Source organism: Conger conger, chromosome 3, assembly GCF_963514075.1.
Source record: "Conger conger chromosome 3, fConCon1.1, whole genome shotgun sequence".
Taxonomy (NCBI): Eukaryota; Metazoa; Chordata; class Actinopteri; order Anguilliformes; family Congridae; genus Conger; species Conger conger.
Genome location: NC_083762.1, coordinates 58,193,331 through 58,207,685, shown reverse-complemented (window position 1 = coordinate 58,207,685; position 14,355 = coordinate 58,193,331). Strand labels below are relative to the sequence as shown.

The window sequence follows — 14,355 nt, the reverse complement described above, 5'->3', positions numbered from 1 at the left end:
TGAACAAGGGAGGCTTGGAGGAAAACTGCTCAGCCTTTTACAGTGAGGCTGCTGCAAATTAATCTGGCCTCGCAAGCAGTGGTGTTTTCGGTGGTAATGGTAGTCTCAGCGGTAATGACTCTCAGGTGTAATGCTGATCTCACTGATAATGGTGGTCTCGGGTATAGCACTGATCTCTGATAATGGTGATCTTGGGTGTAATACTGGGATCAGTGATAATGGGGCAGCCTGTAGCATAGTGGTTAGGGTAAGTGACGGACACGCTAGGTCAGTGGTTCTAATCCCGGTGTAGCCACAATAAGATCTGCACAGCCGTTGGCCCTTGAGCAAGGCCCTTAACCCAGCATTGCTCCAGGGGAGGATTGTCTCCTGCTTAGTCTAATCAACTGTATGTCGCTCTTGATAAGAGCGTCTGCCAAATGCCAATAATGTAATGTAATGTAATGACTCAGGCATAATAGTACAATAGTACAGTACCATGCACCGAAGAGAGCATGGAAGCATTCCCATAGAAACACCATGCCCTGTTTGGGGCTGGGGTGTTAATTGGAGTGCTGGAATTCCCAGCACTATCCAAGGCCATCGGTCCTCATTAGCTATTCATCACAGAACTAGTTCTGTGTCTGACCGATAAACACTCGTCTGTAGGCTCTCCGTGGGTGACCAGCACAAGGATAATCTGCCTTTTTATACAGCCTTGAGTAATATCATCTCTGAATAGGGATGGATTAATGATTGGTGTGGATTTATGTAAAGAGAAGTGTGTATTTGTGATGTCCTCGCTTCTCTGAGAGGTTATTGCATTAAAAGGGGGATTATGCTTAAGCTTGTGGTGGAAATATTGGATGCAATTACCTTTTCATAAAGCGCTTACATTTTAATCACGCAGATCCAGAGCTTCTCCAAGACTGCACCGCAGTATGGCACGCTACCACCGGAAAAATGTTTTAAATATTCTGAACGAGTACAGACTAAAATAATGTGTGTGTGTATGCGCGCGCGCATTCGGGCAATTATGTGCACAATGGAGTGAGTGTGTGTGTGTGTGCGTGTGGAGGTGGGTGTGTTTGTACCGTTGGCTGTGTGTGTGCAGTGGTGTGAGTGTGTGTTCGTACAGTCAGGTGTGTGTGTGCGTGCATGCAGTTGAGTGAATGTGAGTGTGTATGCGCATAGTTGGGTGTGTCCGCATGGCAGGTTCGTAGGGCTTATGGGGACTGATCTGGCCTTGCGTGTTCATGTCTGCAGCAGTTGCATGCTTTTAAATTAGGAGCGCTGCACTGCTTCGGGCACAGTATTCTAGGACAACAGCATTGCATGGTTCATGGTTCACTACCCCCTTCCACCCCCCCCCCCCCCCCTCTTACTGACACCAGAGGGAGAGGCTGTGTGGCATGGTATGTTGGGGGGTTGGGTGGGATGTTAAGAGTGGTACTCGTTTGGGCGGGGAAGCCTCCCCTTTTCTGTAGACCAGTAAGAATGTGTGGGACATTCAGAGCATTCAGAATCGGCCTGAGGTTCATACTTTAACTTCGATGAGAAATCCAAACCAATGGGCCTCCACTGTCAAGGAGCGCAGGAAGAAGGATCCACCTCGAGTTCGTTCGGCATCGTAGTGCAGCCGAATGATGTGATCGGCCCAGTTCCACACCAGACACGTGTCAACACCCATTGTGTGTAGCGTGTGTGCACGTGCTGCGTTTCTGACAGCGCAGTGTGCAGTGATTTCTATGGAATGACTCAGGCCATCGCTGATGGATATCCTGAAGGCCAGAATGTTGGCCTCATGTCACATGATCTTTCCCCTTTGATCACGACCACTGCTGTTCATCTGCTTTGCACTGTAAGGAGACAGGCGGGTGATTCTAAAACCAAGTTTCAGTGGATCCTCACAAACACCCCCCAGGTGTAGGAGTTTCAGTAGAAAATGATATTTCCAGTGCCTTCTGGTTGCCTGGCAACACCAATAACCATTGCCTCCTGGATAGAGATGGAATAGAAACATGAAAACATGCTATTGGCTATTAATATCCATTTCTTGAAGAAGAAAAAAATCCATAAATAGCTAGATTCCTTCAGTTACATAATAGAAACTCTGGGGTCTTAAAAGACCTTGCCATTGTAATCGGCACTAATGCATTTGTATTGTGTTTAATTGGTTTGCTGGTGTTTGTGGTCCAAGAGGGGTTAAAACCTGGTGCTGCTATGAAGCCTATTAATGTGTACAGAAAAAGTAAGTGAACCCTTTAGAATTACCTGCATTTATGTATAAATTTGTCTTAATATGGTCTGACCTTCATTTAAGTTACAATAATGAACAAACACAATCTTAACTAGTGACATAGAAATTCTTGTATTGTTCTTTCCCATATTGAATACATAATTCAAACATTCACAGTATAGGTTGGAAAAAGTGAACCCCTAGGCCAATGACTTCAAAAGCTCATTGGAGTCAGGAGTTGGAGTCCAACCAATGAAACAAGATTGGAGGAGTGGCTTAGAGCTACTTTCATTCATGCAAAAATACTCAAACATTTTGAGTTTGCTATTCACAAAAAGCATCTGTTGATATGAACCATGCCTTGCAAAAAAGAGGTCTCAGAAAACCTACAATCAAGAATTGTTGATTTGCATGGAGCTGGAAAGGGTTACAAAGTAATCTTAAAGAGTTTTGATATTCATCAGTCCACAATTTGACAGACTGTCCATAAATGGAGTCAATTTATTACTCTGTGTACTCTCCCTAGAAGTGCCCGTCCAGCCAAGATGACTCCAAAGGCACAATGCAGAGGTAAAAAAAAAGAACAACAGTAACAACTTGAAGGTATTGAAGGTATCATTAGAACAAGTTCAAATTCTGTTCATGAGTTTACCATGCGCAAAATATTGAACAGGCATGGTGTCTGTGGCAGAACGGCACAGAGGAGGCCCCAGCTCTCCAAAAATGCATCACTGTGTGATGATTTGTGGACTGATGAAATTAAGGTTGAATTGTTCGGGAAGAACATGCAGCACTACGATGGCTTAAAAATGGCACCACATATGAACATTAAAACATCATCATAATGGCGAAGTATGGTGGAGGGAGCATCATGCTTTGTGGCTGCTTTGCTGCCTCGGGGCCTGGACAGCTTACTATTATAGAGGGGAAAATTAATAACTAAATTTATCAAGGTATTCTACTGGATAATGTCAGGGTGGCTGTCCTCCAGCTGAAACCATTACCCAATAGAGATGCTGTGGAATGACCTCCAGAGCTGTTCACACCAGACATCCTAAGAATATGGCTGAGTTCAACCAGTTCTGTGAAGAAGAATGGTTCAAAATTCCTCCTGAACGTTGCGCAGTTCCGATCTGCAGCTACTGGAAGCATTTGTTTGAGTTTGTTGCTGCCAAAGGAGGTTTGACCAGTTATTAAATCCAGGGGTTCACTTATTTTTTCCACCAGCACTGTGAATGTTTAATGGGTGTGTTCAATAAAGACATGACAAATTATAATTGTTTGTGTGTTATTAGCTTCAGTACATTGTATTTGTCTATACTTGTGATTTAGATGGAAGATCAGATGTCATTTTATGACCAATAAATGCAGAAAACCAGGAAATTCCAAAGACTTCACATATTTTTTCTTGCCACTGTACATAATTAAGACATGCTGGGATGCCTTGTTTTGGCCCTGGAATGGTTTCCTGTGTTCGGGTCCAAAAGCACTGGCCTCCACAAATTAGCTGTTAAAGACGAGCTGGGTGGTCTGGTTATGGCTGTCTCCCGGGATACAATAAAAAGAGCTTCAGAGCTTCTTTGCTCCCTGGTGTTTAATTTTGATAGCAGGTAATGTGTGGCTGCGTATTTTTGCCTTGGACTAGAGGGATGGTGCAGTTGTTGCAGGATTGGTTCACTGATACGCTGCTGAAGAATGCAGAAAGAGACCTTAACCCTTTGGCTTACCTGGTTGGTTTGTTGAAATCAATTACAATCATCCTTGAGGAACAGATGGGTTCTATCTGCAGTAGTGTTTCAATAGCAGAGGGTTCAACCCACACATTCAAGCACCTGGCAAAGATGAATAGAGACCCAACACCTATGTGCCCAGGGAGCTGTCTGCTTTGGCTTTCCCATCAGTCCTGTTCTGGGTCACGGCTTTTATGGTTGAAGCCGTAGTAATTGGTTTGATGGCTTTGAAAAAGGTGGTTATTCAATGCTGAATAAGCTGAAGAATGTCCTTGAATGGGTTGAAGAATGTAACATCTTTGATTTGGCTAGTAGGAACAAACAATTTAAAGATTTACTATATTATATATTGCCCCTCATGAGTAAAATGCCCATGTCCTTATTTATCATCAAAATCAGTGATAAATATCAATACCCAGATGAACGCAGTACCGCCACTTAATCAGTGGGCTTATAGAACATGCAGGTCATCATGTAACCAGTGCTATTCACTGCTAAATAAACCTGCGGGCACCATGAACAAATACAGGATCAAAGTAAAAAAATACTGAACATCTTGATACACTTGCAAGGATAAATGCGTTTTTCTTGACATTTTAATCATCCATCCATCCATCCATTATCTGAACCCGCTTATCCTGAACAGGGTCGCAGGGGGGCTGGAGCCTATCCCAGCATACATTGGGCGAAAGGCAGGAATACACCCTGGACAGGTCGCCAGTCCATCGCAGGGCACACACACCATTCACTCACACACTCATACCTACGGGCAATTTAGACTCTCCAATCAGCCTAACATGCATGTCTTTGGACTGTGGGAGGAAACCGGAGTACCCGGAGGAAACCCACGCAGACACGGGGAGAACATGCAAACTCCGCACAGAGAGGCCCCGGCCGACAGGGATTCGAACCCAGGACCTCCTTGCTGTGAGGCGGCAGTGCTACCCACTGCACCATCCGTGCCGCAGACATTTTAATCAGTTGTTAGAAAATGTATTTAATTATCGACCACTCCTAGATTACCCCTAACACACAGTCATGCAGTAATGTTTTTTAATATGTGTGTAAGCCCATATATCTGATTTGTGAGGACCTTGATTATCAATCTCCCTGTTTATGTGGTTAGTGCTTTTAAACATCAGAGTTATGGAACTCAAGGTCTTATCACACTACACAGATGACGGAACAGCATAGGAAGAACCGTGCCGTATATCTCCCTGATCTATGTGGCAGTGAGTGAGAGAGAGAGGGAGAGAGCAAAAAACCATTTTGCACTTCATGGTGAAAAAATAAAAAAATACAATCTTGAAATGCCTGTTAATTAACCGTTTACTGACCACTTGTATTTCTGTGTCCTGTCTAGAGACCAAGCAGATAATATGGTCAGTCATGATGAAACTGCATTATAATTGCTATGGAAACTGTGTGGTTGAGGAGTCTTGATGTGAGCCCAGCTTGCAGCGAATTGCTAAATTCCTGTGGGCTGTACTTTTCCCATGCAGGTGAGCTCAGGCTTGATCAGCACCACACCTGGCATAAACAGACATTCTTATTCTCTTGGCTGGTCTCAAATGGAACACGATGCCTGCTCAGCTCCTGAAAAACGGCCAGCTTTTATTTCTGTCAGTGGAAACCGTCAGCCATTCTTAAGGGAACACCCCTGGCGATGGGAGAAAGGAACAGGTGCAGCCTCTGTTTACCCTGCTGCTCATACAGCATAATAAAGGGGCTCTCATTATAAATTACAGGGAATACAAATAGCCTTGTCTGTGCTTTTCTGACTCTCTGCCTCTATTCAGTGTACCTGTATGAATCCCAGTCTCTATACAGCACACTTATGTATGTGCCTCCCTGACTCTAATCAGCACACCCATATGACTCCCAGACCCCCTCAGCAGGTACATGTCCTGCATGTTCAACCACTGTCTTCGTCCTATAAATCCTTCCACGTCCATTAGCCAGTGAGCAGAGAGACGGCCAGTATAATGTATAAATCAGTATATGCATGACTGAGGAAAGTATTTAATGAATCAGGCTGCATACTGTATGACCGATTTGGTAAATTGCCATTTGTATGACAGAGGAACAGTATTTAGTAAACCACCCTGTGCATGACCATATGACTGAGGAACAGTATTTAATAAATCAGCCCAAATGATGTGGGCTGTAGGACCTTTGAAAGGGGAATCTGCAGCCTCACGCTCAGTTAGGTGCAGCTGTCTTGCCCTCTGCCCCCTCTATTTTGCAGTCAGATGGTGAGTTTCAGAGTGACATCAGCACTATGTTACAGTTCTGTCAGCATCACGGGTATACTTGTGTTCTCAGAAGACAATGTCAATCTGAGCATCCATGACTTGGGAGATTTCTTCCACATCTTCATAAATGTTTCAGAAGCGGGCCTTCATTCAGATGAGCTTTGGCTTCCAGGAAAATGTTTCTGGCAGGGATCACTGCTGTGAAAACAAACCCGAGTTAAGAGTTGGGTCAAACTCTTAATATGTTTAACACAATTTGGCAGTTACTACTTAGATGTCACCCGTCTGGAGAAAACTTGGGCCAGACTTCATAGAACTCTCAGTCTCAGGAGTGGCATATTTTCAATGGCGTTTATTCTGCAAATAATAAATAACTGTAAAGGAACGCAGCTCAAACTCGTAAATTACCAGGGGTGCTTGTGGACAACATGGACTATCTATGGGCCATAAGTGAAATACTGAGTAGGTGAACACACATATAAACTCCATATAAAATTGTATTTCACACTTCTTATACAACTCTTATTACTTATAGGAAATGCTGAAATACAGACTGAAAAGCGTTGGATAGCTGCTGCTTTGCTGTAAATGCCTCTTGGTTTTATTCCCTCTTGCTGTCTGTGTTCTGGTTAAAGTCATAGTCCCCCATGATTCACCTCTCATCAATAAAATCTTGGATCCAACATAATTTTCCTCAAACTAAGAAGTTAAACAGTGAAGAGCCAGAGCTTCTTTCTACCGATGGCACTATGGTTTCCCCCTCTCTGCATTAATGCATTACTCTCAAATCTGCTCTCTCATTGGACCTCATCAGGAATAGTGTAAAATGTCCTTTACATTTGTAATATTGCCAAAGTCTGCTGCTTCCCATTCTTATATTCTGGCCAGCAGGTCAAACTCATCCATCCCCTCACTGGCAGCCATTCATTATAACTGAGGCTTCAGATTATCTAAAGAGTCAATTTAACAGTTCATAAAATATATGATCTCGGAATTACAATGCAATTGTAAATGTATTCTTATCAGTAAAAATATACAGTGAATAAAATGCAGGGCTTGTACAGTCAATATTGATATTACTGCTCCTAGTGGCATATTTGGTCATCTTACACATAATACTATGGTAGAATGTATACTTGTTCTCCCTAGATGCTGTGACTCCATAATGACAGCTATGTATATATACAAATAGGCCTTTTCTTATGAGTATAACAAAGATTCTTCCAAACTTGGGACATTTGCCATTATGAGCTGATGTACCAACCGTAAGTGAGCATCTGAGTTCTGCAGGCCAGACCGTAATGAAAATCAACTGCTATGGCAACAGGAAATATTCAGGCCTATGTGCCATGCCTGACATTCATAACATTAATGACCCAAAATTACTCTTATCAACATCCGTTCTGATGTCATTTATTTAATGTAGTCCCTTTCAGACTGAGATGTGGGAATATCCAATCATACATTTTTCACACTGCATTCTACAGGGGGAGCAGGGCAAGGGGGGTGGGGGAGGGGTGTGATACCAATATTTCTCCTGTCTTAAGAATGTGGCTCTCCTGGTGTTAGAATTTGCTTTGGCTCAACAGATGGTCATTTTGATTCATGAGAACCAAATGTACACTGTGGAAATGAAAAACGATGTTTACTGGAAGAAGATGGGTTATGCATTTGTAAATGCATTTTCCCACATAACGTTACAATAAAGAAAAACCTACCTGCAAATATCAGGTGACTGCTGTTCAATGACATTGAATATTATGAAATAGGGTCTTTCTGGGGAAAATCAATTTTGCTTCCGGTAAATGTTATTTATGTATTGAAATCCAATCAACATAGTTTCATATTGATTGGAAACTTTCTACCTTACCATCTACATGTTTGAACATTCAACACTTTTCGGTCCTTGTTTGCCAGACACAATTTTGGCATTATATAATTTTACTTTATTACTTTTTTACTATTTTACTTTGAATTTTGTTTGTGACTGTTCTTAACCAGGATATTTAGTAGTAAGGATAGTGGTCTGGATACCATACACCAAGTGGCGCTGATGTAAACATCAAATTATGTTTTATGAATTAAGCTTCTCTTTGAAATGATCAAAACATGCAAAGACATGGCAGTAACAACTCTTTTGTACATACGTTGGCCTATTATTAGTATACATAAGGTTTAATTTTCCTAGTTGCTGTTAAGTCTTGGAAGTTTGGAAGTCGGATGTTGTATCTAATCTGAAACTACATATAATGTGTACAATATATGTGAAGGAGTAAAAAAAATCTGAATCAAATTGAGAAGTAGTAGGCCGATGCTTCTGTTTACATAAGTAGCCTACTTTGGTCTGTTAAGGAAAGAAGCTAGGAGAGCGACCTTCATTATTAAGAACACAAAAAATAAATTAATATCATGTGCTTGCTTTCGTTCCTTTCCAATACAGCGCAGGATTACTTGGTCCACTCCAATCTTTTATTTGATAGCTGCTGTTCACTCGTTGATCGCAGACCAATATCCTCTCATTATTTGAAAAGGGTGAATGTGAAAACATTTAAATCCCATATAAAACTTAATTGAAAGTACCCAGTGTTTCTTTGAGCTATACTTCCCAGTTGTGCGAGCTGTGCCTGCCGCTTAGCCTACACACACCGTTCTGGGAGGAGCTGCGATCAAACTCGTCCATCCACTCATAGCCCCCCTTTCACGGTACACGTTCCAGTCTAAAGGCTGCAGCGGTATCCCAGGCCGTACAGCCGATTCATTTTACAGAGCGCTGCAAGCTGTAGGTCCACGAGACGACCGCAGTCCCATTGTAACCTGCAGGAAGCATCGGTTGCACGTCCTGTACACAAGAGGTGTTTTCGGCGTTTAAATTTAATCTTGGACGAGCCATACTGGAAAACGATCTGAAGTCAGTTAAATAACAGGTCACTGTAAGTATCGATGTCCTATTTGGGGTGTTGTATGCTGGGACAGACATGAGGCTTCTTTGCCGGGGTTTGCGTTCTATAGACGTACTCACCGGCCATATTTTGTGTTGCCGGTGGTACTGGAAGCTTGCGTCCTTACACATGATCGTTAATGCGTTGTATGAATGTGTTTTGGGACTGTCACCTTATCGAGCGACTCTAATGGAGCAGGGACCTAAACTGAAAAATCTTGCTTTGGCTAAATATCTGCACGCTAGCAGCGTGGATGTCGTGACCGGTGTGTGTTACAACAATGACGTAAATATGCGTCTGTGTTATTAATTATACACAGAACTAACCATGTAATAGCTATGGTCGGCTAAAACCGTATCACGCATATGTATAGCTAAGCTAAAGCTATAGAAAACAACTTATGTGAGTTAGCCATACAGCTAGGTAGCTAATAAGTATGTGGATGTCATAGTGCGGTGTTTATGTTTTGACGAATACTACTAGCAATACCTTTTACAGCTAGCCGTGACCCTGCAGCTATAACGTCAGGCTATTGTAGCTTAGCTTGTGTGCGATATTGTAGGCTAACGTTAATAGATGCTGAGTTCTGTTTGTATTTACTTGCTAGCTGCAGCACAGAGCCACGATCATAAGATAAATTGATAACATTGCGCCAGCAGCAAGCGATTACCTAAACGCCAACACTCTTTTCCAACAGCCAGGTTACCTTAACTGAACTATCTCTGTTGTAGCGATTTAGGCATGACTTGTTTCATGATTAACGATAAGATAACTGAATATAGGCTAATTAATCTATCCACAACTGCGTTTTACTGCCACACTGTTGTTGGAAAGCTTGGCCAGCACTACAATTAATTGTCACAGTTGTGAGTCACTCTTTAAATAAATCGTCATGAAGGGGTCATTTAAAATCGCAGAGACATGACAAGCCTGTTCTTATTCCGCGCAGTTCGTAGCCTTTATATTGGTAGTTAGTGTACGTCTTTTAGTTTGATTTTAGACATCCGTAATCTGTATGAAGAAGACCAAATCGGTCATTACTGTACTGTGTACAATTATGCGTGCGCGTCTCAATGTTTTCGAAATTCTTTTTAACATATGGTGGATTTATTTTTGTGTCAAGGCAAGTGTGCAAGTGCTTTTTCTTTAGTCATGGTAGTATTGATGGTCTTTCTGTGAGGAAAATAACCCACGTTTAGAAATAACACGCAGCTAAGCCGTTTACTTGCTATATTCAGCTTAACATTTTGCCGAGGAATTTACAGACCCTTTTAGTCTTCTTAGCCTCCTAGTTCTGTTTTTCATGTTACAGTTAGCTAGATGGACATAATTATGCACATGAGATAAACTATTGATTACTTCTCAAACTTTCTGGTTTCCCCAGTAATTACCCTATTTCCACTCCACTCAAGTAGTAACAAAGTCAGGGTGAGGGAAACGTGAATCGGATAAAAGTTCATCACTGACTGGAGGGTATCCCATTTGCCATGGAGCTCAGGGACAATGCTTTGCTCTAACTGATTGATTTCAGGCAGAGCTTTACATGGTCATTTAGGTCAGTTGTATTGATCATCTGACTCAATGCCTGTTTTGCTCATTGTGTTTGTAATGGTGGATCTTCATTGGCTTTGCATGTTAAAGAAGGTGAGAAGGATCTCTACTCTATATTTGGTAGACCTGTACACCAGCTCGTTAAAGCAAATATCCAATCCACCAATCATGTGGCAGCAACTCAGTGCTTAAAAGCATACAGTCATGATCAAGAGGTTCAGTTGTTGTTCAGACCAAACATCAGAATGGGGAAGAAATGTGATCTAAGTAAGTCTATCTATGTAAGTGCCCTAGAGCATGGAATGATGGTGGGTGCCAGATGGGGTGGTTTGGGTATCTCAGATACTGCCGATCTCCTGGGATTTTCACACACAACAGTCAAGCACTATGGTGTAAAAAAACAAACATCCAGTGAGTAGCAGTTCTGTGCGCAAAAACACCTTGTTAATGAGAGGTCAGAGGAGAGTGGCCAGACTGGTTCAAGCTGACTGGTAGGCAACAGTGAAATACGATGGGAGCACTTGGCAGAAGGACAACCATCTCAGCAGCACTCCATCAATCAGGCCTTTATGGTGGAGTGGCTAGACACCACTGTTGAGTAAAAAATATGGCAGCCCGCTTGGAGGACAGGAGAGCCTGAGATTCTTTGGTTTGATGAGAAAAAAATGTAACTCTTTGGGGAGAACTCCAACACGATGTCTGGCGAACACCAGGCACTGCTCATCACCTGGCATGGTGAAGCATGGTGGTGGCAGCATCATGCTATGGGGGTGCTTCTCAGCGGCAGGGACAGGGAGACTGGGCAGAATTGTGGGAAGGATGAACGCAGCCAAATACAGAGAGGTCCTTGAATAAAACCTGCTCCAGAGTGCTTGCGACCTCCGATTGGTTCACTTTTTGGCACGACAATGAACCGAAGCATACAGCCAAGACAACGCTGGAGTGGCTTCAGGACTAGGCTCTGACTGTCCTTGAGTGGCCCTGTCAAAGCCAAGACTTCAACCCCATAGACCATCTGTGGAGAGACCCGAAGATGGCAGTTCAAAAACGCTTCCCATCCAATCTGATGGAGCTTGACAGGATCTTCCAGGACGAATGCGATAAACTGCCCAAATCCAGGTGTCCAAAGCTTGTAGTGACTTACTCAAGAAGACTCAAAGCTGTAATTGCTGCCAAAGGGACTTCTACAAATGACTGAATTAAAGCTACAATAGGTAATTTTGGACTTCTGATGGTCAAGAGAGGAATTGCAGCAACAAACACCCTCAAACTACAGCACTCTGCAGCAACAAACTCGCTGAAACCCCCCAGAAATTTGTGTCCCGCGTTTAAATTTGTAGTCACTCATTTCATGCACAGGATTTATTTTTTCAAACTGATTCAGAAATCCAGTACATACAGAGAGCGCAGGATCAGACTGGTCAGACCTTTACTGCCCATCCAGCACTGAGCCATGGAGCTTTCAGCACGAATCCCCTCCTGTTGTGCTTCCATACTCATACTGTGTGAGATGATGAAGGGTCTGCTCTACAGAGGGGGGCTGCCTGGCTTTCTTGACCTCTTTTCCCCCAGTTAGACCACCTCAGGACTAGAGAATTGTGTTCTTGCTGCACCCTGGATCAGCTACTTAGGAATGGATGAGCACTCACTGATTTGACAGCAACAGGAGATCCAGTTGAATCCATGCCCGTTTCCCTCTGGATTGATATGTGATATGAAATCCCAGGGCTCCAGACTGCTACTTCCGGTGTGAGTCTTTTTTTTTTTTTTTAAGGTCGTTCCCCCTCAAATTACGTAAATCATGTTTTTGAATTGAGTAAGGATCCTCGTTTGATATTGACTATTACTGTATATCATAAGTAAAATCTTCAATGTATTGTCTATGATGTGGAATTAGCCTATTTAATAGCCATGTTATGGGTTCCATCTGTAATCAAAAGAGAATCTACCCAAAGTCTAAGAAATAATGAATAAAGATAGGCAAAAAATATAACCACTATGACAAAATATCAGTAGTAGCCTTTAATTGGAGAGAGAAAAAAGGGTCTGCTTTAGTTCTAAGTTGAATGCTGATGTTTTGCACATTTCTTTGTTACAATGCAGTATTGTTTTCTATTTTATTTTATTTTTATTGTTAAATCTATGCACTGTGTCTATTGTGCAGTTAATTGTGATATACAGTACTGTGCTTTAGGCAGGTGTGAAATGCTGTAAAATAAGAATCCTTTCAAAAAAAATCTAAATCAAATCAATATTTTGTTTGACCACCCTTTGCCTTCAAAACAGCATCAATTCTTCTAGGTATACTTGCACACAGTTTTTGAAGGAACTCGGCAGGTAGGTTGTTCCAAACATCTTGGAGGACTAGCCACAGTTCTTTTGTGGATTTAGGCAGCCTCAAATGCTTCTGTCTCTTCATGTAATCCCAGACAGACTCAATGATGTTGAGATCAGGGCCCTGTGGGGGCCATACCATCACTTCCAGGACTCCTTGTTCTTCTTTACGTTGAAGATAGTTCTTAATGACATTGGCTGTATGTTTGGGGTCATTGTCCTGCTGCAGAATACATTTGGGGTCAATCAGATTTTGGTATTGCAGATGGTATTGCATGATGGATAAGTATCTGCCTGTATTTCTCAGCATTGAGGATACCATTAATTCTGACCAAATCCCCCACTCCATTTGCAGAAATGCAGCCCCAAACTTGCAAGGAACCTCCACCATGTTTCACTCTTGCCTGCAGACACTCATTCTTGTACCGCTCTCCAGCACTTCGGCGAACAAACTGCCTCCTGCTAATCCAAATATTTCAAATTTTTGACTCATCAGTCCAGAGAACGTACTGCCATTTTTCTGCACCCTAGTTCCTGTGTTTTCGTGCATAGTTGAGTCGCTTGGCCTTGTTTCCACGTCGGAGGTATAGCTTTTTGGCCACAATTCTTCCATGAAGACCACTTCTGACCAGACTTCTCTGCACAGTAGATCCCACTGGTTTCTGCCAATTCTGAGCTGATGGCACTGCTGGACATCTTCCGATTGTGAAGGGAAGTAAGCATGATGTGTCTTTCATCTGCTGCATTAAGTTTCATTGGCCAACCACTGCGTCTACAGTCCTCAACGTTGCCCGTTTCTTTGTGCTTCTTCAACAGAGCTTGGACTGCACATCTGGAAACCCTGTCTGCCTTGAAATTTCTGCCTGGGAGAGAGCTGATGCAGTATAACTACCTTGTGTCTTGTTGCTGTGCTCAGTCTTGCCATGGTGTATGACTGCTGACATTAAATTTTAAGCAACCTCACCAGCCAAACGCAGAGTTTGGCTGTGCCTCACCCAGTTTTTACCCTCCTACGCAGCGGTTTCGGTTTCAGTTAATGATTGTGTTACAACCTACATATTAAATTGATCATTAGCTCCTGTTTGGTATAATTGGTTAATCACACACCTGGCTATATGCCTACAAAATCCCTGAATTTGTGCAAGTGTACCTAGAAGAATTGATGCTGGTTTGAAGGCAAAGGGTGGTCACACCAAATATTGATTTGATTTAGATTTTTCTTCTGTTCGCTCACTTTGCATTTTGTTAATTGATAAAAATAAACTATTAACATTTCTATTTTTGAAAGCTTTCTTACTTTACAGCATTTTTTCACACCTGCCTAAAAC

At 42.4% G+C, this 14,355-nt stretch overlaps 1 protein-coding gene across 1 annotated transcript in view; it reads left to right on the top strand.

Annotated features, from left to right (window-relative positions):
- Nucleotides 1–8,919: 8,919 nt before the first annotated feature.
- Nucleotides 8,920–14,355, top strand: part of LOC133123870 (double-stranded RNA-specific editase 1-like) — a 40,153-nt gene continuing 34,717 nt past the window's right edge. Inside the window, exon 1 of the mRNA XM_061234525.1 lies at nt 8,920–9,133. The gene's annotated coding sequence lies outside the window, so the exon portion shown is untranslated. The remainder of the gene's footprint in view (nt 9,134–14,355) is intronic.